Source organism: Salmo salar, unplaced genomic scaffold (genome assembly GCF_905237065.1).
Source record: "Salmo salar unplaced genomic scaffold, Ssal_v3.1, whole genome shotgun sequence".
NCBI classification, from domain to species: Eukaryota; Metazoa; Chordata; class Actinopteri; order Salmoniformes; family Salmonidae; genus Salmo; species Salmo salar.
The window spans coordinates 10,551-34,248 of record NW_025547321.1 but is presented as its reverse complement, the minus strand read 5'-3'; the positions used below and the strand labels follow the sequence as shown (position 1 = coordinate 34,248).

At 39.8% G+C, this 23,698-nt stretch overlaps 1 pseudogene; it reads right to left on the bottom strand.

Moving 5' to 3' along the window:
• LOC123731775 (ubiquitin carboxyl-terminal hydrolase 33-like) overlaps nt 1–23,026 on the bottom strand; it is a 47,153-nt pseudogene extending 24,127 nt beyond the window's left edge.
• Between the last annotated feature and the right edge of the window lie 672 nt (nt 23,027–23,698).

Genomic DNA, 23,698 nt, shown 5'->3' with positions numbered 1-23,698 from the left:
TATAGTTATGATATAGTTATGATGATATAGTTATGATATAGTTATGATGATATAGTTATGATAGTTATATAGTTATAATATAGTTATATAGTTATGATGATATAGTTATGATAGTTATATAGTTATAATATAGTTATATAGTTATGATATAGTTAATGATATAGTTATAATGATAGTTATGATATAGTTATATAGTTATGATATAGTTATGATGATATAGTTATATAGTTATGATATAGTTATATAGTTATGATGATATAGTTATATAGTTATGATATAGTTATGATGATATAGTTATGATATAGTTATATAGTTATGATGATATAGTTATGATATAGTTATATAGTTATGATATAGTTATGATGATATAGTTATGATATAGTTATGATGATATAGTTATATAGTTATGATGATATAGTTATGATGATATAGTTATGATATAGTTATAATGATATAATTATATAGTTATAATGATAGTTATAATGATATAGTTATATAGTTAATAATATAGTTATATAGGTATAATGATAGTTATATAGATATAATGATATAGATATAGTTATATAGTTAATAATATAGTTATATAGGTATAATGATGTAGTTATGATATAGTTATGATGATATAGTTATGATATAGTTATGATATAGTTATGATGATATAGTTATGATAGTTATATAGTTATGATATAGTTATGATGATATAGTTATGATATAGTTATATAGTTATGATATAGTTATGATGATATAGTTATGATATAGTAATGATGATATAGTTATGATATAGTAATGATGATATAGTTATATAGTTATGATGATATAGCTAATGATATAGTTATAATGATATAGTTATAATGATATAGGTATAATGATATAGTTAATAATATAGTTATAGGTATAATGATAGTTATATAGATATAATGATATAGATATAGTTATATAGTTAATAATATAGTTATATAGGTATAATGATATAGTTATAATGATATAGTTATATAGTTAATAATATAGTTATATAGGTATAATGATATAGGTATATAGTTATGATATAGGTATATAGTTATAATGATATAGGTATATAGTTATAATGATATAGGTATATAGTTATAATGATATAGGTATATAGTTATAATGATATAGGTATATAGTTATGATATAGGTATATAGTTATAATGATATAGGTATATAGTTATAATGATATAGGTATATAGTTATAATGATATAGGTATATAGTTATAATGATTATAGGTATATAGTTATAATGATTATAGGTATATAGTTATAATGATATAGGTATATAGTTATAATGATATAGGTATATAGTTATAATGATATAGTTATATAGTTATAATGATTATAGGTATAATGATATAGGTATATAGTTATAATGATATAGGTATATAGTTATAATGATATAGGTATATAGGTATAATGATAGTTATATAGTTATAATGATATAGTTATAATGATATAGTTATAATGATATAGTTATATAGTTATAATGATATAGGTATATAGTTATAATGATATAGGTATATAGTTATAATGATATAGGTATATAGTTATAATGATATAGGTATATAGTTATAATGATATAGGTATATAGTTATAATGATATAGGTATATAGTTATAATGATATAGGTATATAGTTATAATGATATAGGTATATAGTTATAATGATATAGGTATAATGATATAGGTATATAGTTATAATGATATAGGTATAATGATATAGGTATATAGTTCTAATGATATAGGTATATAGTTCTAATGATATAGGTATATAGTTCTAATGATATAGGTATATAGTTATAATGATAGTTATATAGTTATAATGATATAGTTATATAGTTATAATGATATAGTTATATAGTTATAATGATATAGTTATAGTTATAATGATATAGTTATAATGATATAGGTATAATGATATAGTGATATAGGTATAATGATATAGTTATATAGGTATAATGATATAGTTATGATATAGTTATGATGATATAGTTATGATATAGTTATAATGATATAGGTATAATGATATAGGTATAATGATATAGGTATATAGTTATAATGATATAGGTATATAGTTATAATGATATAGGTATAATGATATAGTGATATAGTTATAATGATATAGTTATAATGATATAGGTATATAGTTATAATGATATAGGTATATAGTTATAATGCTATAGGTATATAGTTATAATGATATAGGTATATAGTTATAATAATATAGTTATATAGTTATAATGATATAGTTATATAGTTATAATGATATAGTTATATAGTTATAATGATATAGTTATATAGTTATAATGATATAGTTATATAGTTATAATGATATAGTTATATAGTTATGATATAGTTATAATGATAGTTATATAGTTATAATGATATAGTTATGATATAGTTATAATGATATAGTTATGATATAGTTATATAGTTATAATGATATAGTTATGATAGTTATATAGTTATGTAGTTATGATATAGTTACAATGATATAGTTATGATATAGTTATATAGTTCTAATGATATAGTGATATAGTTCTAATGATATAGTTGATATAGTTATAATGATATAGTTATATAGTTATAATGATATAGTGGTAGAGCATGGTGTTTGCAACGCCAGGGTTGTGGATTCGATTCCCACGGGGACCAGTACGGGGAAAAAAATGTATGAAATGTATGCATTCACTACTGTAAGTCGCTCTGGATAAGAGCGTCCCCTAAATGACTAAAATGTAAAAAATGTTATAATGATATAGTTATAATGATATTTATATAGGTATAATGCTATAGGTATAATGACATAGTTATGATATAGGTATAATGATATAGTTATGATATAGGTATAATGCTATAGGTATAATGATATAGGTATGATATAGGTATAATGAAATAGGTATGATATAGGTATAATGATATAGGTATGATATAGGTATAATGAAATAGGTATGATATAGGTATAATGCTATAGGTATAATGATATAGGTATGATATAGGTATAATGAAATAGGTATAATGATATAGGTATGATATAGGTATAATGAAATAGTTATGATATAGGTATAATGAAATAGTTATGATATAGGTATAATGATATAGGTATGATATAGGTATAATGAAATACGTATGATATAGGTATAATGAAATACGTGATATAGGTATAATGAAATACGTATGATATAGGTATAATGATAGTTCATTAGGGATAATGATAGTTCTATAGGTATAATGATAGTTCTATAGGTATAATGATATAGTTATATTGATATAGTTATATAGGTATAATGATAGTTATGATAGGTATAATGATATAGTTATATAGGTATATTGATATAGTTATAAAGGTATATTGGTATAGTTATATTGGTATAATGATATAGTTATAATGATATAGTTATATAGGTATAATGATATAGTTATGATATATACTGCTCAAAAAAATAAAGGGAACACTTAAATAACACATCCTAGATCTGAATGAAATAAATAATCTTATTAAATACTTTTTTCTTTACATAGTTTAATGTGCTGACAACAAAATCACACAATCAATGGAAATCCAATTGATCAACCCATGGAGGTCTGGATTTGGAGTCACACTCAAAATTAAAGTGGAAAACCACACTACAGGCTGATCCAACTTTGATGTAATGTCCTTAAAACAAGTCAAAATGAGGCTCAGTAGTGTGTGTGGCCTCCACGTGCCTGTATGACCTCCCTACAACACCTGGGCATGCTCCTGATGAGGTGGCGGATGGTCTCCTGAGGGATCTCCTCCCAGACCTGGACTAAAGCATCCGCCAACTCCTGGACAGTCTGTGGTGCAACGTGGCGTTGGTGGATGGAGCGAGACATGATGTCCCAGATGTGCTCAATTGGATTCAGGTCTGGGGAACGGGTGGGCCAGTCCATAGCATCAATGCCTTCCTCTTGCAGGAACTGCTGACACACTCCAGCTACATGAGGTCTAGAATTGTCTTGCATTAGGAGGAACCCAGGGCCAACCGCACCAGCATATGGTCTCACAAGGGGTCTGAGGATCTCATCTCGGTACCTAATGGCAGTCAGGCTACCTCTGGCGAGCACATGGAGGGCTGTGACTCCTTTATTGGGGGTGTCTTGCTAATTGCCTATAATTTCCACCTGTTGTCTATTCCATTTGCACAACAGCATGTGAAATGTATTGTCAATCAGTGTTGCTTCCTAAGTGGACAGTTTGATTTCACAGAAGTGTGATTGACTTGGAGTTACATTGTGTTGTTTAAGTGTTCCCTTTATTTTTTTGAGCAGTGTAGTTATATAGTTGTAAGTATATAGTTAATGATATAGATAATGATATAGTTATATAGTTATAATGATAGTTGTAAGTATATAGTTATAATGATAGTTATATAGCTATAATGATAGTTATATAGTTATAATGATAGTTATATAGCTATAATGATAGTTATATAGCTATAATGATAGTTATATAGCTATAATGATAGTTATATAGCTATAATGATAGTTATATAGCTATAATGATAGTTATATAGCTATAATGATACAGTTATATAGCTATAATGATGTATAATGACAGTTATACAGGTATAATGATATAGTTATAATGATAGTTATAATGATAGTTATATAGCTATAATGATACTTATATAGCTATAATGATACAGTTATATAGTTGTATCATTATAAGTGTATCATTATAATTGTAAGTATATAGTTATATATATACATATTTTTTTTAATTTTTAAAAAAAATTTATTTAACCTTTATTTAACCAGGAAGGGCTCATTGAGATTTAAAATCTATTTTTCAAGAGCGTCCTGGCCAAGATAGGCAGCACCAAGTCATTACAAAAATGAACGTCAACAGTGAAGAGGCAGAGTTGTAAAGAAAAAGCCATATCTCAGACTGGTTAATAAAAATAACAGATTAAGGTGGGCAAAAGAACACAGACACTGGACAGAGGAACTCTGCCTAGAAGGTCAGCATCCCAGAGTCGCCTCTTCACTGTTGACGTTGAGACTGGTGTTTTGCGGGTACTATTTAATGAAGCTGCCAGTTGAAGACTTGTGAAGCGTCTATATTCCATTACCGTACTTCGAAGCATGTCAAACGCTGATTAAAATCTATTTTTATGCGATTTTTTTTCTAATATTCCGACCGGGAGCCGTTGTTTTCGTTCAAAGACTGATAATCTAAAATGGACTCTTCACGTGCACGCCAGTCTCATTGTTCTCAGATCGACCACTTACCAAATGCGCTACTGTTTTTCAGCCATGGGCTGCAAAGTCATCATTCAACGTTCTGGCGCCTTCTGAGAGCCTTAGAAAATGTCACGTTACAGCAGAGATCCTTTGTTTTGGATAGAGATGACAAAGAAGGCCAAGAAATGGTCAGACAGGGTACTTCCTGTACAGAATCTTCTCAGGTTTTGGCCTGCCATTTGAGTAGTATGCACTATTCTGTGAAGGGAGTAGTACACAGCGTTGTACGAGATCGACCCCCCTGTATATAGCCTCGCTACTGTTATTTTATTGTTGCTCTTTTTATTTTTTAACTTTAGTTTATTTAGTAAATATTTTCTTAACTGCGTTGTTGGTTAAGGGCTTGTAAGTAAGGATTTCACGGTAAGGTCTACACCTGTTGTATCCGGCGCATGTGTCAAATACAATTTGAACATCCTCTCTCTCTCTCTCAGGAGCCTGGAAGTTCCTTCCTCCATTCATCTGGATGATAATTCCCAGCCTGCCTTACAGAGCAGTGTGACAAAATTAATATTCCCTGACTAAAACTGCAAAACAAACAGTGAACTAACACACACTCAACCATAGAATGGTGTCAACCTAAAGAGAAACGGACTGTTAATCAGTTCATGCTTGTGATGGTGGCTGAGGAAAGACAGAGACGTAAAGGACTTATTCTTCAGTTTACTGGTTCAGTAACAGCCCTAGAGGAGGCCATCTGCCAGCCTGGGAATATTATCTTTCATACAAAACACCCGTTTTACGTATTATAAATCATATATTATCACAATGAGAAGACACCTACCTGTTGTGAGTATCCTCTGAACATGGGGTTAACAGCCTTGATCCCCTGGAACAGACTGGTAGGGACGACATAGGATGGCCTGAAACACCACAGGAAGAAAAGGTTAGGACTGTGTGAAACACCACAGAACAAGAATAGCTTACATTTGCTTTTATTACAAACCCATTGAGACCAGGGTCTCATTTCCAACAGTTCAAGCAATGTGAAAAACTATTTTGCATTTCTATTTATTAAGTATGCCAATTAGTTCCTGCCAAGGCAGCAGCTACTCTTCCTGGGGTTTATTATGGATCCCCATTAGTTCCTGCCAAGGCAGCAGCTACTCTTCCTGGGGTTTATTATGGATCCCCATTAGTTCCTGCCAAGGCAGCAGCTACTCTTCCTGGGGTTTATTATGGATCCCCATTAGTTCCTGCCAAGGCAGCAGCTACTCTTCCTGGGGTTTATTATGGATCTCCATTTAGTTCCTGCCAAGGCAGCAGCTACTCTTCCTGGGGTTTATTATGGATCCCCATTAGTTCCTGCCAAGGCAGCAGCTACTCTTCCTGGGGTTTATTATGGATCCCCATTAGTTCCTGCCAAGGCAGCAGCTACTCTTCCTGGGGTTTATTATGGATCCCCATTAGTTCCTGCCAAGGCAGCAGCTACTCTTCCTGGGGTTTATTATGGATCCCCATTAGTTCCTGCCAAGGCAGCAGCTACTCTTCCTGGGGTTTATTATGGATCCCCATTAGTTCCTGCCAAGGCAGCAGCTACTCTTCCTGGGGTTTATTATGGATCCCCATTAGTTCCTGCCCGTGCAGCAGCTACTCTTCCTGGGGTTTATTATGGATCCCCATTAGTTCCTGTTCCATAAGGTGTATTTTTATCCGGGTTTTTTTTTAATCTAATTTTACTGCTGCATCAGTTACCTGATGTGGAATAGAGTTCCATGTAGTCATGGCTCTATGTAGTACTGTGCTCCTCCCATAGTCTGTTCTGGACTTGGGGACAGTAAAGAGACCTCTGGTGGCATGTCTTGTGGGGTATGGATGGGTGTCTGAGCTGTGTGCCAGTAGTTTAAACAGACCTCTGGTGGCATGTCTTGTGGGGTATGGATGGGTGTCTGAGCTGTGTGCCAGTAGTTTAAACAGACCTCTGGTGGCATGTCTTGTGGGGTATGGATGGGTGTCTGTGCTGTGTGCCAGTAGTTTAAACAGACCTCTGGTGGCATGTCTTGTGGGGTATGGATGGGGTGTCTGAGCTGTGTGCTGGTAGTTTAAACAGACCTCTGGTGGCATGTCTTGTGAGGTATGGATGGGTGTCTGAGCTGTGTGCCAGTAGTTTAAACAGACAGCTCAGTGTATTCAACATGTCAATACTTCTTACAAAAACAAGTAGCGATGAAGTCAATATCTCCTCTACTTTGAGCCAGGAGAGATATACGTGTATATTGTAATTATCCTAAGTCCTTCTTTGTGGCACCTGACCACACGACTGAACAGTAGTCCAGGTGTGACAGAACTAGGGCCTGTAGGACCTGCCTTGTTGATAGTGTTGTTAAGAAGGTAGAAACTAGGGCCTGTAGGACCTGCCTTGTTGATAGTGTTGTTAAGAAGGTAGAAACTAGGGCCTGTAGGACCTGCCTTGTTGATAGTGTTGTTAAGAAGGTAGAAACTAGGGCCTGTAGGACCTGCCTTGTTAATAGTGTTGTTAAGAAGGTAGAAACTAGGGCCTGTAGGACCTGCCTTGTTAATAGTGTTGTTAAGAAGGTAGAAACTAGGGCCTGCCTTGTTGATAGTGCTGTTAAGAAGGTAGAAACTAGGGCCTGTAGGACCTGCCTTGTTGATAGTGTTGTTAAGAAGGTAGAAACTAGGGCCTGTAGGACCTGCCTTGTTGATAGTGTTGTTAAGAAGGTAGAAACTAGGGCCTGTAGGACCTGCCTTGTTGATAGTGTTGTTAAGAAGGTAGAAACTAGGGCCTGTAGGACCTGCCTTGTTGATAGTGTTGTTAAGAAGGTAGAAACTAGGGCCTGTAGGACCTGCCTTGTTGATAGTGTTGTTAAGAAGGCAGAGCAGCGCCTTTATTATGGACAGACCTCTCCACCATCTTAGTTACTGTTGAATCAAGGACGATCACTACAAAATGACAGTTACAACATTTCAAATAAATTATGTTCCATTCAAAAGGGCAACTAATATTTACAAATCAATCAAAACAAGCGCACTTTAATATTTTTTTTTTTTTAAATCAGAGTCCTAAATTCACATTCTGGGACCAAATAATCAAGTTTTAAAAAGACCTGTAGATCATTCCAGGATCGCCCTCATTTCTGAGGCTGCAGACCCTAACATCTTATAAACTGTCAGGATAATACAGCACCCTAGCAAGTAAATACGTGTGTGTGTGTGTGTGGACTAAAGTGAGAGAATGAGATGTGTACCTGTTCTTGTGCCAGAGGTCTGCCACCAGTTTCTGGTAGCTCTTACTCAGAGCAGGCTTCTTGTCTGTCCTCACCAGACCTCCACACTCCACAAAGAACTGGGTTAGAGGAGGACTGGAGAGAGAGAAGAACTGGGTTAGAGGAGGACTGGAGAGAGAGAAGAACTGGGTTAGAGGAGGACTGGAGAGAGAGAAGAACTGGGTTAGAGGAGGACTGGAGAGAGAGAAGAACTGGGTTAGAGGAGGACTGGAGAGAGAGAAGAACTGGGTTAGAGGAGGACTGGAGAGAGAGAAGAACTGGGTTAGAGGAGGACTGGAGAGAGAAAGGAAGAGAGAGAGGTCATACACCTGACTACATGCAGATAGAGGGGAGAGAACGAGTGAGAGACTGAGAAAGAGAGATTGTCCTCGCACCACATTCTGTAATATATTATATTGTATTTAACGGACAACTCTTATGCGTCTTAACCTGTTCATGATCAATGTAACACTGAGAAAGGGATCTAGTAATGAAACACTGAGAAAGGGATCTAGTAATGAAACACTGAGAAAGGGATCTAGTAATGAAACACTGAGAAAGGGATCTAGTAATGTAACACTGAGAAAGGGATCTGCTAATGAAACACTGAAAGGGATCTAGTAATGTAACACTGAGAAAGGGATCTAGTAATGAAACACTGAGAAAGGGATCTAGTAATGAAACACTGAGAAAGGGATCTAGTAATGAAACACTGAGAAAGGGATCTAGTAATGTAACACTGAGAAAGGGATCTAGTAATGTAACACTGAGAAAGGGATCTAGTAATGTAACACTGAGAAAGGGATCTAGTAATGTAACACTGAGAAAGGGATCTAGTAATGTAACACTGAGAAAGGGATCTAGTAATGTAACACTGAGAAAGGGATCTAGTAATGTAACACTGAGAAAGGGATCTAGTAATGAAACACTGAGAAAGGGATCTAGTAATGTAACACTGAGAAAGGGATCTAGTAATGTAACACTGAGAAAGGGAACTAGTAATATAACACTGAGAAAGGGATCTGCTAATGAAACACTGAAAGGGATCTAGTAATGAAACACTGAGAAAGGGATCTAGTAATGAAACACTGAGAAAGGGATCTAGTAATGTAACACTGAGAAAGGGATCTAGTAATGAAACACTGAGAAAGGGATCTAGTAATGAAACACTGAGAAAGGGATCTAGTAATGTAACACTGAGAAAGGGATCTAGTAATGAAACACTGAGAAAGGGATCTAGTAATGTAACACTGAGAAAGGGATCTAGTAATGAAACACTGAGAAAGGGATCTAGTAATGTAACACTGAGAAAGGGATCTAGTAATGTAACACTGAGAAAGGGATCTAGTAATGTAACACTGAGAAAGGGATCTAGTAATGTAACACTGAGAAAGGGATCTAGTAATGTAACACTGAGAAAGGGATCTAGTAATGTAACACTGAGAAAGGGATCTAGTAATGTAACACTGAGAAAGGGATCTAGTAATGTAACACTGAGAAAGGGAACTAGTAATATAACACTGAGAAAGGGATCTGCTAATGAAACACTGAAAGGGATCTAGTAATGTAACACTGAGAAAGGGATCTAGTAATGTAACACTGAGAAAGGGATCTAGTAATGTAACACTGAGAAAGGGATCTAGTAATGAAACACTGAGAAAGGGATCTAGTAATGTAACACTGAGAAAGGGATCTAGTAATGTAACACTGAGAAAGGGATCTAGTAATGAAACACTGAGAAAGGGATCTAGTAATGTAACACTGAGAAAGGGATCTAGTAATGAAACACTGAGAAAGGGATCTAGTAATGTAACACTGAGAAAGGGATCTAGTAATGAAACACTGAGAAAGGGATCTAGTAATGTAACACTGAGAAAGGGATCTAGTAATGTAACACTGAGAAAGGGATCTAGTAATGTAACACTGAGAAAGGGATCTAGTAATGAAACACTGAGAAAGGGATCTAGTAATGAAACACTGAGAAAGGGATCTAGTAATGAAACACTGAGAAAGGGATCTAGTAATGTAACACTGAGAAAGGGATCTAGTAATGAAACACTGAGAAAGGGATCTAGTAATGTAACACTGAGAAAGGGATCTAGTAATGAAACACTGAGAAAGGGATCTAGTAATGTAACACTGAGAAATTACCTTGTTTTTGAAAGAAAAGCACATTTTTTGTCCATTAAAATAACATCAAATTGATCAGAAATACAGTGTAGATATTGTTAATGTTGTAAATGACTATTGTAGCTGGAAACGTCTGATTTTTAATGGAATATCTACATAGGCATACAGAGGCCCATTATCAGCAACCATCACTCCTGTGTTCCAATGGCACGTTGTGTTAGCTAATCCAAGTTTATCATTTTAAAAAGGCTAATTGATCATTAGAAAACCCTTTTGCAATTATCTTAGCACAGCTGAAAACTGTTGTACTGATTAAAGAAGCAATAAAACTGGCCTTCTTTAGACTAGCTGAGTATCTGGAGCTTCAGCATTTGTGGGTTTGATTACAGGCTCAAAATGTCCAGAAACAAATAACTTTCTTCTGAAACTTGTCAGTCTATTCTTGTTCTGAGAAATGAAGGCTATTCCATGTGAGAAATTGCCAAGAAACTTTAGGTCTGGTACAACGCTGTGTACGTCAACAGTGAAGAGGCGACTCCGGGATGCTGGCCTTCTAGGCAGAGTTCCTCTGTCCAGTATCAACAGTGAGGATGCGACTCCGGGATGCTGCCCTTCTAGGCAGAGTTCCTCTGTCCAGTATCAACAGTGAAGAGGCGACTCCGGGATGCTGGCCTTCTAGGCAGAGTTCCTCTGTCCAGTATCTGTGTTCTTTTGTCCATCTTAATATTTTATTTTTATTGGCCAGTCAGATCTGGCTTTTCTTTACAGCCAAAACACAACATATTTGTTTGGCAGCAAAAACACTAAATATAACAGCCAATAGATTTGATGCCATTACGGCCATCATTGAAAGTAACTAAATAGTTTACAGTAAACAGTTTATTCCGTTATTGCTGGGATTCGTTAAGCAACTGGCTTCTGTTCAAGTTTTGGGGCTTCATCAGGACAGGTGTCGGGTTGCTTCTAGCCCTGATTAGAACCACCTGCTGCTCGTCTGTTGTTACGGTAACCCTGATTAGAAGCACCTGCTGCTCGTCTGTTGTTACGGTAACCCTGATTAGAAGCACCTGCTGCTCGTCTGTTGTTACGGTAACCCTGATTAGAAGCACCTGCTGCTCGTCTGTTGTTACGGTAACCCTGATTAGAAGCACCTGCTGCTCGTCTGTTGTTACGGTAACCCTGTTTAGAAGCACCTGCTGCTCGTCTGTTACGGTAACCCTGATTAGAAGCACCTGCTGCTCGTCTGTTGTTACGGTAACCCTGATTAGAAGCACCTGCTGCTCGTCTGTTGTTACGGTAACCCTGATTAGAAGCACCTGCTGCTCGTCTGTTGTTACGGTAACCCTGATTAGAAGCACCTGCTGCTCGTCTGTTGTTACGGTAACCCTGATTAGAAGCACCTGCTGCTCGTCTGTTGTTACGGTAACCCTGATTAGAAGCACCTGCTGCTCGTCTGTAGTTCTTTATAAATGCTGTTTTGAATTAAAGTAAATTGTACCTACACTCTGAAGGCTGGTAAAGCCCGATACGTCTGTGTACACGATCCCTGATGCAGTAAAACACTGAATAATGAAGTGAGCTTTATGTAACATTCCATGAGTGTGAACCCATTCCACCTCTTTCTTTGTCTCTCCCTCTCCATTTAATGGGCAGGAGGGCCTCTAACCTGGACCTCGAACCAGGTCTCACCAGTTAGAGAGGGCTGGGGTCAGGGTGAAAGGTCAGATATGGGTTTGGTATAGGTTCTCACCAGTTAGAGAGGGCTGGGGTCAGGGTGAAAGGTCAGATATGGGTTTGGTATAGGGTCTCACCAGTTAGAGAGGGCTGGGGTCAGGGTGAAAGGTCAGATATGGGTTTGGTATAGGTTCTCACCAGTTAGAGAGGGCTGGGGTCAGGGTGAAAGGTCAGATATGGGTTTGGTATAGGTTCTCACCAGTTAGAGAGGGCTGGGGTCAGGGTGAAAGGTCAGATATGGGTTTGGTATAGGTTCTCACCAGTTAGAGAGGGCTGGGGTCAGGGTGAAAGGTCAGATATGGGTTTGGTATAGGTTCTCACCAGTTAGAGAGGGCTGGGGTCAGGGGTGAAAGGTTAGATATGGGTTTGGTATAGGTTCTCACCAGTTAGAGAGGGCTGGGGTCAGGGTGAAAGGTCAGATATGGGTTTGGTATAGGTTCTCACCAGTTAGAGAGGGCTGGGGTCAGGGTGAAAGGTCAGATGTGGGTTTGGTATAGGTTCTCACCAGTTAGAGAGGGCCTGCAGGGCTGGGGTCAGGGTGAAAGGTCAGATATGGGTTTGGTATAGGTTCTCACCAGTTAGAGAGGGCTGGGGTCAGGGTGAAAGGTCAGATATGGGTTTGGTATAGGTTCTCACCAGTTAGAGAGGGCTGGGGTCAGGGTGAAAGGTTAGATATGGGTTTGGTATAGGTTCTCACCAGTTAGAGAGGGCTGGGGTCAGGGTGAAAGGTCAGATGTGGGTTTGGTATAGGTTCTCACCAGTTAGAGAGGGGCCTGCAGGGCTGGGGTCAGGGTGAAAGGTCAGATATGGGTTTGGTATAGGTTCTCACCAGTTAGAGAGGGCTGGGGTCAGGGTGAAAGGTCAGATGTGGGTTTGGTATAGGTTCTCACCAGTTAGAGAGGGCTGGGGTCAGGGTGAAAGGTTAGATATGGGTTTGGTATAGGTTCTCACCAGTTAGAGAGGGCTGGGGTCAGGGTGAAAGGTCAGATATGGGTTTGGTATAGGTTCTCACCAGTTAGAGAGGGCTGGGGTCAGGGTGAAAGGTCAGATATGGGTTTGGTATAGGTTCTCACCAGTTAGAGAGGGCTGGGGTCAGGGTGAAAGGTCAGATATGGGTTTGGTATAGGTTCTCACCAGTTAGAGAGGGCTGGGGTCAGGGTGAAAGGTCAGATATGGGTTTGGTATAGGTTCTCACCAGTTAGAGAGGGCTGGGGTCAGGGTGAAAGGTCAGATATGGGTTTGGTATAGGGTCTCACCAGTTAGAGAGGGCTGGGGTCAGGGTGAAAGGTCAGATATGGGTTTGGTATAGGTTCTCACCAGTTAGAGAGGGCCTGCAGGGCTGCGTTCATAAAGCAGGTGTTTCCTATGTTCTTCAGTCCCGTCAGACCTGGTGGAGAGAGACACACACATCTATCCTGGCACACACACATCTATCCTGACACACACACACACACACACACACACACACACACACACACACACACCTATCCTGACACACACACCTATCCTGACACACACACACACACACACCTATCCTGACACACACACCTATCCTGACACACACACACACACACACCTATCCTGACACACACACCTATCCTGACACACACACACACACACACCTATCCTGACACACAAACACCTATCCTGACACACAAACACCTATCTATCCTGAATGCCACCCGTCACCTTGACAGCTACTAGCCCCGATTCATTATAGTCAATGTTCAACTAGTAAGAGTTTGATTTGGCAGTAGGTGGAGGAGATCAGCTGAGAGACTTGGGAACGATGGTCCAGAGGCGCTCAGTCAGTTTAACAGTGATCCTGTATTTTAAGCTCTGGTCAGAAATGTGCTTCTATACCTGCATTGCTTGCTGTTTTTTGATTTTTTTTTAGGCTGGGTATCTATACATCAGCTGATGTAAAAAAGGGCTTTATAAATAAATGTGATTGATTGATTGATTGATTGAAATAAAGATGCTGCTGGACAGTTTAATGAAAACGCTTTAAAGCTGCACTATGCAGATATCGCCCCGCCTTTTCCTGGTTGTTAAAATTCTAATAGTTTAAACTAATTTCAGTTTATGTGACAAAAAAACAAAAAAGTATAGTGTAAAAGAATCATTGTATCATCTAAACCGTTGAGAAATACATTTTCCAGAATCAAAAATTTTGTATTTTTAGCTGTTTGAAGCTGGTGTAAAAAAAAGATACCGATAAGACTCGAAAATGAAACTTAAGAAAGGGAAGCGTAGAAATAGCACACACAGAACAGATCTACCGCTTCTTAGACTTGCTTTCAATGAGAATGACAGATCTATAACACACATTTCTATGTGAATTTGGTCAGGGTCGCCTAAAAATTGACATATTGCAGCTTTAAATGAAAATGTTTAAAAAAAAAAAAATTGTAAAAATCCAGGCATGTCACATTGCGTAAACACAGGGCCCCTAACACGCTCCTAACACGCCCTAACACGCCCCTAACACGCCCTAACACGCCCTAACACGCCCCTAACACGCCCCTAACACGCCCCTAACACGCCCCTAACACGCTCTACGGATAATAATACTACCTCTGGGGCGAAGCTCTTCCTCCTCCTCAGTCTCCATGCCCAGGTCTTCACAGCCACCAGTAGGGGGCAGTCTCAGAGAGGTGGAGCGGCCCAGCACCCTGCTACCCTCCTGGGGGACAGAAGACCCAATTAGAACCATAAGCGTCTAAACACAGTGACCTATCAGCAGCGCGAGGAGACGACAGCGGAACCAACTGCTTCGACAGCTTTTTACATAAAGACAGAAAACAACGTTACATAACTGAATGATTGTGGACTTTAAAACATGGTCTCAAAGTGATGTGAAATAATCATTAACCATATGATTGAATCTGTACAGTGTTCATGTTCTACGTTGATTGGTCGGGGGGTTGTGGCTTCAGCTATAGACAACGGGTTTTTATAATGAGGGAACTTAATTAGGGATTCAGTCATTAATTAGTCAACCAAGCAATCAAGGTATCAGTCAATCTATCAATCAATTCAGGTATCAATCAGTTATCAAATAAACCTCGGTATCAATCTTTCTAGGTATCAATCTTTCTAGGTATCAATCTTTCTAGGTATCAATCTTTCTAGGTAACAATCTTTCTAGGTAACAATCACTCAATGAATTCAGGGATCAATCAACCAATAAATAAAATTGACCAACCAACCAGCATACCAGCATACCAGCATACCAGCATACCAACCAATCAGCATACCAACCAATCAGCATACCAACCAACCAACCAACCAACCAGCATACCAACCAACCAGCATACCAACCAACCAACCAGCATACCAACCAACCAGCATACCAACCAACCAGCATACCAACCAATCAGCATACCAACCAACCAGCATACCAACCAACCAGCATACCAACCAACCAACCAGCATACCAACCAACCAACCAGCATACCAACCAACCAACCAGCATACCAACCAACCAACCAGCATACCAACCAACCAACCAGCATACCAACCAACCAACCAGCATACCAACCAACCAGCATACCAACCAACCAGCATACCAACCAACCAGCATACCAACCAATCAGCATACCAACCAATCAGCATACCAACCAACCAACCAACCAGCATACCAACCAATCAGCATACCAACCAATCAGCATACCAACCAACCAGCATACCAACCAACCAGCATACCAACCAACCAGCATACCAACCAACCAACCAATCAAGCATACCAACCAACCAACCAATCAGCATACCAACCAACCAACCAACTAACCAACCAACCAACCAACGTTGGTTTCAGAGCGTAACATTACCTGTGTGTTGTTGGTGAGAGGTGATGTGAGGGTCTTGGTGCTGGGGACAGGGCAGTGATGGCCCAGGTGATGCTCCAGGAACACCTCTTTCCCACAGGCATAACACCACACCCTCAGAGTGGTCAGGTTCACTGTCAGGTTGTGGCCCGTCTCCTGTTATAGAGGGGTTAGAAACATGTTCATGTTTCTAGATGTTTATAAAGGTGTAATAAAATGTATAAAGGTGGTATAAGCAAAAAAACAAATACAGTGTATTATTGTTGTTGACGACAGACAGACAGGACAGAGACAGACAGGACAGACAGGACAGACAGGACAGACAGGACAGACAGGTACATTATTCATGTGTCTGCATTAGTGTTGGTAGAGAGGGGCTAGGATGACAACACCCACCCTTAAGGAGCAGAGAATAGACAGAGAATCTGTCAGGACTGAACGGGATGAGTGACTTAACTGCCTTGTTCAGGGGCAGAACGACAGGTTTTTACCTCGTCAGCTCAGGGATTTGATCTAGCAACCTTTCGGTTACTGGCCCAACGCTCTAACCGCTAGGCTACCTACCACCCCTGGAGGAGGTTTTGGGGTTTTTCCTCACTGGTTACTTGGACCTATCAGGATTGGGAGAAGAAGGCGGTGCTTAAACTTCTTCGCCAGGAGTGCCTAACGTGTGTGACAACACGGATCGGGGAGGGGCTTTGGCTTCTGCGAGGGTTAGAGACTATCCTTCTGCGAGGGTTAGAGACTATCCTTCTGCGAGGGTTAGAGACTATCCTTCTGCGAGGGTTAGAGACTATCCTTCTGCGAGGGTTAGAGACTATCCTTCTGCGAGGGTTAGAGACTATCCTTCTGCGAGGGTTAGAGACTATCCTTCTGCGAGGGTTAGAGACTATCCTTCTGCGAGGGTTAGAGACTATCCTTCTGCGAGGGTTAGAGACTATCCTTCTGCGAGGGTTAGAGACTATCCTTCTGCGAGGGTTAGAGACTATCCTTCTCCGAGGGTTAGAGACTATCCTTCTGCGAGGGTTAGAGACTATCCTTCTGCGAGGGTTAGAGACTATCCTTCTGCGAGGGTTAGAGACTATCCTTCTGCGAGGGTTAGAGACTATCCTTCTGCGAGGGTTAGAGACTATCCTTCGCGAGGGTTAGAGACTATCCTTCTGCGAGGGTAGAGACTATCCCTTCTGCGAGGGTAGAGACTATCCTTCTGCGAGGGTAGAGACTATCCTTCTGCGAGGGTAGAGACTATCCTTCTGTGAGGGTAGAGACTATCCTTCTGTGAGGGTAGAGACTATCCTTCTGTGAGGGTAGAGACTATCCTTTGTGAGGTTAGAGACTATCCTTCGTGCGAGGTTAGAGACTAGACAGGAAATCCTTCTGTGAGGGTAGAGACTATCCTTCTGTGAGGGTAGAGACTAGACAGGAAATCCTTCTGTGAGGATAGAGACTATCCTTCTGTGAGGGTAGAGACTAGACAGAAAATCCTTCTGTGAGGGTAGAGACTAGACCTGAAAATCCTTCTGCGAGGTTAGAGACTAGACAGGAAGTCCTTCTGCGAGGTTAGAGACTAGACAGGAAATCCTCATTTCTAACACGTCTGCTGAGCGTGAAAAACCCAGCAGTGTTGCAGTTCTTGACACAAACCAGTGCAACTGCCACGTACTACCATAACCCCTTCAAAAAGTTCTAAAATATTTTGTCTTGCCCATTCACCCTCTGAATGAAACACATACACAATCGATGTCTCAAGGATTAAAAATCCTAATGTTTATAATGTTTTGTACACTCATGTGATGCAATAGGAACTGGGACTCTCGTCTCCTCCAACATCACCTTTCACCTCTCTAGGAACTGGGACTCTCGTCTCCCTCCAACATCACCTTTCACCTCTCTAGGAACTGGGACTCTCGTCTCCCTCCAACATCACCTTTCACCTCTCTAGGAACTGGGACTCTCGTCCCCCCTCCAACATCACCTTTCACCTCTCTAGGAACTGGGACTCTGTCTCCTCCAACATCACCTTTCACCTCTCTAGGAACTGGGACTCTCGTCTCCCTCCAACATCACCTTTCACCTCTCTAGGAACTGGGACTCTCGTCCCCCTCAACATCACCTTTCACCTCTCTAGGAACTGGGACTCTCGTCTCCTCCAACATCACCTTTCACCTCTCTAGGAACTGGGACTCTCGTCTCCCTCCAACATCACCTTTCACCTCTCTAGGAACTGGGACTCTCGTCTCCCTCCAACATCACCTTTCACCTCTCTAGGAACTGGGACTCTCGTCTCCCCAACATCACCTTTCACCTCTCTAGGAACTGGGACTCTCGTCTCCTCCAACATCACCTTTCACCTCTCTAGGAACTGGGACTCTCGTCTCCCTCCAACATCACCTTTCACCTCTCTAGGAACTGGGACTCTCGTCTCCTCCAACATCACCTTTCACCTCTCTAGGAACTGGGACTCTCGTCTCCTCCAACATCACCTTTCACCTCTCTAGGAACTGGGACTCTCGTCTCCTCCAACATCACCTTTCACCTCTCTAGGAACTGGGACTCTCGTCTCCTCCAACATCACCTTTCACCTCTCTAGGAACTGGGACTCTCGTCTCCCTCCAACATCACCTTTCACCTCTCTAGGAACTGGGACTCTCGTCTCCCTCCAACATCACCTTTCACCTCTCTCAGGAACTGGGACTCTCGTCTCCTCCAACATCACCTTTCACCTCTCTAGGAACTGGGACTCTCGTCTCCCTCCAACATCACCTTTCACCTCTCTAGGAACTGGGACTCTCGTCTCCCTCCAACATCACCTTTCACCTCTCTAGGAACTGGGACTCCGTCTCCCTCCAACATCACCTTTCACCTCTCTAGGAACTGGGACTCTCGTCTCCTCCAACATCACCTTTCACCTCTCTAGGAACTGGGACTCTCGTCCCCCTCCAACATCACCTTTCACCTCTCTAGGAACTGGGACTCTCGTCCCCCTCCAACATCACCTTTCACCTCTCTAGGAACTGGGACTCTCGTCCCCCTCAACATCACCTTTCACCTCTCTAGGAACTGGGACTCTCGTCCCCCTCAACATCACCTTTCACCTCTCTAGGAACTGGGACTCTCGTCCCCCTCAACATCACCTTTCACCTCTCTAGGAACTGGGACTCCGTCCCCTCAACATCACCTTTCACCCTCTCTAGGAACTGGGACTCTCGTCCCCCTCAACATCACCTTTCACCTCTCTAGGAACTGGGACTCTCGTCTCCCTCCAACATCACCTTTCACCTCTCTAGGAACTGGGACTCTCGTCTCCTCCAACATCACCTTTCACCTCTCTAGGAACTGGGACTCTCGTCTCCTCCAACATCACCTTTCACCTCTCTAGGAACTGGGACTCTCGTCTCCTCCAACATCACCTTTCACCTCTCTAGGAACTGGGACTCTCGTCTCCTCCAACATCACCTTTCACCTCTCTAGGAACTGGGACTCTCGTCTCCTCCAACACTCACCTTTCACCTCTCTAGGAACTGGGACTCTCGTCTCCTCCAACATCACCTTTCACCTCTCTCTAGGAACTGGGACTCTCGTCCCCCTCAACATCACCTTTCACCTCTCTAGGAACTGGGACTCTCGTCCCCCTCAACATCACCTTTCACCTCTCTAGGAACTGGGACTCTCGTCCCCCTCAACATCACCTTTCACCTCTCTAGGAACTGGGACTCTCGTCCCCCTCAACATCACCTTTCACCTCTCTAGGAACTGGGACTCTCGTCTCCCTCCAACATCACCTTTCACCTCTCTAGGAACTGGGACTCTCGTCTCCTCCAACATCACCTTTCACCTCTCTAGGAACTGGGACTCTCGTCTCCCTCCAACATCACCTTTCACCTCTCTAGGAACTGGGACTCTCGTCTCCCTCCAACATCACCTTTCACCTCTCTAGGAACTGGGACTCTCGTCTCCCTCCAACATCACCTTTCACCTCTCTAGGAACTGGGACTCTCGTCTCCTCCAACATCACCTTTCACCTCTCTAGGAACTGGGACTCTCGTCTCCTCCAACATCACCCTTTCACCTCTCTAGGAACTGGGACTCTCGTCTCCTCCAACATCACCTTTCACCTCTCTAGGAACTGGGACTCTCGTCTCCCTCCAACATCACCTTTCACCTCTCTAGGAACTGGGACTCTCGTCTCCCTCCAACATCACCTTCGTTTCTTCCCTAATCACACTCTCCAACACTTCCCACTTTCGCCCCTTCACACTTCATTCTTTCTTCCCCCTCCCTCCATCACACATCTTTTCTCATTATCTCCTGAACCATCCTGAACATTGATCTGGTCCTGTAGGTGTCTCCTGAACATTGATCTGGTCCTGTAGGTGTCTCCTGAACATTGATCTGGTCCTGTAGGTATATGTGGGAGGTGTAGAGGTCAAAGGTCACTCACCTGTGAGTGGATGGTGCTGTGGTCAGTGTGCGATTCTCCACAGCCCACATACACACAGCCATTCTACAAACACAGAAAACAATGGATTTATACAACAGTCAACAGTCAATTTGCATGAGGCCAAATGGTAACCACATAACTTTCTAAATAAAAAGTCCCAATGAGTTACAAAACATTACAAATAAAAAAAGTCTTAAATTAGTGACACAACTTTCCCCAAAGACAGACTTTTTCACTCACCTCCAGACACGCCCAAAGATTTGGTCCTCCAACTTTGCAGTCTTGGCACTGGCCCTTAAAAACACACACACACACAAGCAATTAGCTCCAGTGACCAGGCCAGACCTGTGAGACAACATAATAATCTCAGACAGACAGCAGCTAAACAGTATCATGATAGAGCAAGGCCTTCTCCAATGACAACATCCTCATTTCTTGTAAAAACATCCAGGCCTTGGCCATTTAATTATTGTTTCTATTACAGCTAATGCTATTAAATAACGATAGACTTTAACAAGGCTAGCTAAGCTATTAGATAATGATGAAGATAGCTATGTTAGCCTAGTTAACGCTCTATTAGATAATGATAATTAGGTTAGCTAAACTAATTAACGTCTATTAGATAATGATAAAGATAGCTAGCCTAGTTAACGTCTATCAGATAATGATAGCTAGCCTAGTTAACGTCTATCAGATAATGATAGCTAGCCTAGTTAACGTCTATCAGATAATGATAGCTTAGCTAGCCTAGTTAACGTCTATCAGATAATGATAGCTAGCCTAGTTAACGCCTATCAGATAATGATAGCTAGCCTAGTTAACGTCTATCAGATAATGATAGCTAGCCTAGTTAACGTCTATTAGATAATGATAGCTTAGCTAGCCTAGTTAACATCTATTAGATAATGAAAGATAGCTAGCCTAGTTAACATCTATTAGATAATGATAAAGATAGCTAGCCTAGTTAACATCTGTTAGATAATGATAAAGATAGCTAGCCTAGTTAACATCTATTAGATAATGATAATTAGCTAGCCTAGTTAACGTCTATTAGATCATGATAGCTTAGCTAGCCTAGCTAACATCTATTAGATAATGAAAGATAGCTAGCCTAGTTAACATCTATTAGATAATGATAAAGATAGCTAGCCTAGTTAACATCTATTAGATAATGATAAAGATAGCTAGCCTAGTTAACGCTCTATCAGATAATGATAGCTAGCCTAGTTAACGTCTATCAGATAATGATAGCTAGCCTAGTTAACGTCTATCAGATAATGATAGCTTAGCTAGCCTAGTTAACGTCTATCAGATAATGATAGCTAGCCTAGTTAACGCCTATCAGATAATGATAGCTAGCCTAGTTAACGCTCTATCAGATAATGATAGCTAGCCTAGTTAACGTCTGTTAGATAATGATAGCTTAGCTAGCCTAGTTAACATCTATTAGATAATGAAAGATAGCTAGCCTAGTTAACATCTATTAGATAATGATAAAGATAGCTAGCCTAGTTAACATCTATTAGATAATGATAAAGATAGCTAGCCTAGTTAACATCTATTAGATAATGATAATTAGCTAGCCTAGTTAACGCCTATTAGATAATGATAGCTTAGCTAGCCTAGTTAACATCTATTAGATAATGAAAGATAGCTAGCCTAGTTAACATCTATTAGATAATGAAAGATAGCTAGCCTAGTTAACATCTATTAGATAATGATAAAGATAGCTAGCCTAGTTAACATCTATTAGATAATGATAATTAGCTAGCCTAGTTAACGTCTATTAGATCATGATAATTAGCTAGCCTAGTTAACGTCTATTAGATCATGATAATTAGCTAGCCTAGTTAACGTCTATTAGATAATGAAAGATAGCTAGCCTAGTTAACATCTATTAGATAATGAAAGATAGCTAGCCTAGTTAACATCTATTAGATAATGATAAAGATAGCTAGCCTAGTTAACATCTATTAGATAATGATAAAAGATAGCTAGCCTAGTTAACATCTATTAGATAATGATAAAGATAGCTAGCCTAGTTAACATCTATTAGATAATGATAATTAGCTAGCCTAGTTAACGCCTGTTAGATCATGATAATTAGCTAGCCTAGTTAACATCTATTAGATAATGATAATTAGCTAGCCTAGTTAACGCCTATTAGATCATGATAATTAGCTAGCCTAGTTAACATCTATTAGATAACTGCTATTAGTGTGATAGTAGCAGAGTGAACAAAGTGGATATTACATTACATGGAAATGTAGTATAAAGTCAGAACAGGACTACGGAGGGGGACTCACATGTGACTTGTGGATGAGTTCTTCCTTGGTGATCCGCTTACACACTGTAGATGGGGAGAGTCAGTGCTAGAACACACAGGCATCACTCACCTGAACCTGTACCTCACCTGTCTGAGGGGGAAAAGAGGAGGGAGGGGGAGAAAGAGAGAGAAGGAGGGGAGAAAGAGAGAAGGGAGGAGAGAAAGAGAGAAAGAGGGAGAGAGGGAGAGAGAGAGAGAGGGAGAGAAAGAGGGGAGAGAGAGAGAGAGGAGAGAAAGAGAGAGATATGGAGGGTTATGATATATGGTTATATATTGCTGCATGATAAGGCAGGTGCCGATATATATGCATATGTATATATGTATATGCGCGTATATATATATGTTATGTATATGTTATATATATATGTATTATGCATAATTTATAGCATATGTTATACATATGTTGTATATGTTATATGTTATGTATATGTTATATGTATATAGTTGTATATGTATATAGTTATATAGTATATGTTTCATTATATATGTATGTTTATATGTTATGTATATGTTATATGCATATGTTATATGCTTATGCTATATGTTATAAGCATATAAGTTATATGTTATGCATGTTATATGTGATATAGATGTGTGATGTATAAGGTTGGGATATAGTAGAAGGCGTTGTATATGTTATGCAGTGCAGTTATGTATATGTTATATGTGTAAGCGTTATATGTATAGGTGATGTGTATGTTATATGCGTATATATATGTATATGATATATAGCAG